Source organism: Poecilia latipinna, unplaced genomic scaffold (assembly GCF_001443285.1).
Source record: "Poecilia latipinna isolate Pla-1442-1.1 unplaced genomic scaffold, P_latipinna-1.0 Scaffold533, whole genome shotgun sequence".
Taxonomy (NCBI): domain Eukaryota; kingdom Metazoa; phylum Chordata; class Actinopteri; order Cyprinodontiformes; family Poeciliidae; genus Poecilia; species Poecilia latipinna.
Genome location: NW_015113149.1, coordinates 320300 through 324061, shown reverse-complemented (window position 1 = coordinate 324061; position 3762 = coordinate 320300).

Sequence of the window (3762 nt, the reverse complement as noted above, 5' to 3'; positions counted from 1 at the left end):
AGTAGATCCAAACAGATGGAACAGGAGAGTTTTCCTGAATCCATCTGATTTCCTCTCTGAGCCATTTCACACTGAATAGCTGAAGTTCCTCTTTCTCCTTTAGACGTGTCTCACAAAAACCAAACACCAAGTTGTTACTGATCTGCAGCAGTTGGTGGATCCTGCAGATACAGAAGCTTTCAGATGAGTGAAACGGGAAATGCAACAACAGAGCTGAACTCTGTTGAATAGAAGGGAGGAGCTCAATAGCAGGTTTTTTGGGGGAGGGGCAGATGATTTCTAAAGGCTTCAGATTGCAGTTAAACTTGTCCCTTCATCTCAAAGCTTTTTAAAGATTTAAATTTAGACTCTAAAATTGGCTATTGGCTTCCATTTGACCATATGTTCCATTTATTTTCTCATGCAGGTTTTTGCCCACAAATTACATTCACTGTTGCCAATGTTAATATTATTCATCTATATGAAAACATTTACCAACTCTCCCTCTTCAGATTCTGGATATAGATGTGGGAAAACCTGGTTGTTCTAAAGAGGGATTTTAACAGATGTGAAGTGTCCAGTTTTCTCCCAAACCTTGAATAGTACATGACATGTCCAACAGAGAGATAAAATACTGGGTAAATGTTTTAGTGTTTGTGTGTCCAGGTGTTGTGCACCTCTCAACCAGTTAAACCATGATGCCAGTCATCCTTTCACCAAAATATCTCCTGAATATGAACAGGGAGAAATCTACTGTTAACGTCACTCAGTGGTGAATAATTAAATTGAAGTCTAGTTTTGAATTCACTGTCTGAGAATTGTACCTCTGATGTTACAAATAGTTAAAGTAAAAGCTCAGCGAATATCTTTGTCTAACAGAGAGAGAGACATGTTAAAGACTGATAGATATGCCCGAGTTTATCATCTACAAAAGGATTGCAATAAGTTGTTGGCAGCAGCTGACATCCTGTCTAAGAAGGTGACACCGCTAAAGGAAATGCAGACTCTGTCTAGATTTTAAAGTGAAAAACATGAACTTAAAAGTCAAAATGACAGCAAACATTGCACAATTGGAAAGGTTTTTGAGCAACAGTTGGATGTTTTAAAACAAGCAAAAGTACCACTTTTGTAAGTTCTCTTACTCCTGAACTTTACCAGATGCTGAATATTGTCTTTCAGACTGTTGAAAAGGAAGAAGTTTTAGAGCTTGCACTGATTATGTTTCTTCCCAGAAAGTTTAGTTGTTTCTATCTGTAACTATTCAAGTCATTCAAATATTCACTTCAAAGCCAATCAGGAAAAAAATTATACAACAACAAAGTTGAATATGTTTGTAAATAATGCAGTATTTAGAAATAGTAACAACAAAGCCCTGGTTAACAAATAAGGTGCTTAACCAGCCTTTACACTGGTTTCTCCACTTTATACTGCCACCTAGTGTTCATTTGCAGGTAACATAAAACTTAGGAAAGATTAAGCTCATGTTTTTTCAACATCTTGCAGTAATAAAATAGATAAGGAAATACCAGCTCTGCTTTTATTTGATTCCTTCAGAAATTTTACACAAACAAGTTATTTTTGAGCATAAATTGCTATTTTGTTTTCTTAATGTGATTAATATTTTATTACAATATGTCAAATTCTTCAGCAATATAACACAGACTTTGGTAGTTTCTTACATGTTGGATTAAATGTTTTAATATTAAAAATAATTGTTAAATGTTCATGTGGTAAATTAAACAATGCAGGTTTTTCTAAAATGCACCAATGCAGTGTCATAGGTGGACTAGATTTAATGCATTTGATGAGGTAATATTAATTTCAGTCGTTACAGATTTGAGACTTGGAAAATATGACTTGTTAAAATGTCTGGTTCACATCGAACTCCCACTCTTTCACGTGCTGCACTTTGAGTACCATCATCCCAACGAGCAACTTCTGGAACAACACAGAGATAATGAACTGGTTTCAGTTACTCCTTCTAGTAAAACCAGTCCATAAACCAGTCAGAAAACATAATGGTTCAGAAATCATTTTTATTTTGTTTATATTCACTGTAATCATTTCAATAGTTTCAAAACAAAATATAACTGATTCATTATCAAACACAAAGTAGAACACAGATTACAAAAGCTTTTTTATGGTTTCCAACCACTGACTTTAAGTCGGTGCAATAAAATAATTTGATAATCAATAGACATAAGCATGATTAACTCAGAAGCTCAGCAACAGTAGAATAAAACTAACATGAAATGTTAAAAATTAAATGGTTTCTAAATATTTGTGAGTACACGGATCTTATAAAACAGTAAAATCAATCATACCAGAATAATGGTTTTCCTTTTACCAAAAACAGAATAAATTCACAACAAAACATAATCTGAGCACAAAACACAAAGAGAAAATTAAACATTTAAAAAGCATCTTAGCTATCTAATGAAATGAAAAGTCTACATTTACATCACAATTAAAGACAATGTCTCATGTTTTTACAGTGAGTTTCTAATCTATATCTGGAACCTACACCATTCATACAGTTGTCACTTTATTATGGATTAAATGTTTAGCATTTAATAGTCTTAAATGATAAACATCCAATCAGAGGGTCAATGTCATATAGACTTTATGAATGATGTGTATCAGTTCAGTTTCTTTCTACAGTCATTACTGTCTAGGATCCAGATTCTGATTTTTGTTCAATAAAATAATGATTGATTATGATTATAATTGCGGCTTCCATCAGCTCATCTGTGCATGGATTTAAATATCAACAACCATTAGTCTTACAAAGCAAGGATTTATAATTGCAATGTAAATGTAATGAGGTGAATCAAAATCCTACTAAGCAGTGGTAGCTCCCTGGTTAAACAGAAACAGGAAGGGGCAGCACAAACTCCAATATCAATAAACAAAATTAAAAAGTGACCCCATAAAGACAGCTGATCTCTGAGCAGTGAAGAAATTATAGCAATGATTGTAACTCCTAAGTGACAATACTGGCACCGCTTCCTTTAGACAGGCTGTTTATTGAATGCCGTGAAAACTATAGAAATAAAATACAAAGCTTTAGATATCTTACAGTGACAGGTGACACGTGCTTTAACAAAAGGTTACCTCGTGGCCGCCTGCCACCTCAGAGGTCCTCAAGAAACACTCCACATCACATCCACCCTAAATTAAAATATGAAATAATTCAACAAAATAACTCATACATTTACAAATATTAAAAGCATAATTACAATGCAATTGTAATTATTACAATAACATTGTAATAATGTTACTTGCTGCCAAATGACCCTCAACTCACAGATAACTGTTTCAGCTGAATGAACTCAGAAAAACATTGTGAGGAAGCAAAAATTGAGGGGTCAAACCCAATCCCAGCATGAAGCGGCTGAGTGAATGTTGTCTGGACTCTGTAGATCAGAGTCATGGTTTCAGAGACGCTGTAGAAACACAGAATACCTGCTCTGTGGTCCAGGTACACTCCTATTCTGGAGGAAACTGGACCTGGTACTGGAGTTTTAACTTTGTTGTGATGAAAAGTGTAACTTTTCCTCCCACAGCATAATGACCAAGATTTGTCATTGGATCCAAATTGACATTCTTCTGACCATCTTTTTCTGTTGCTCTTGTATGAAACTGCTATATAAACTCTTCCTCCTCTCCTCTTCACCTCCCAGTAACAACGTCCAGTCAGACTCTCTCTACTCAGAACCTGAGAATAACCAGTGAATCTGTCTGGATGACTAGAATAAAACTGATCCTGATCCATCCTTGTCA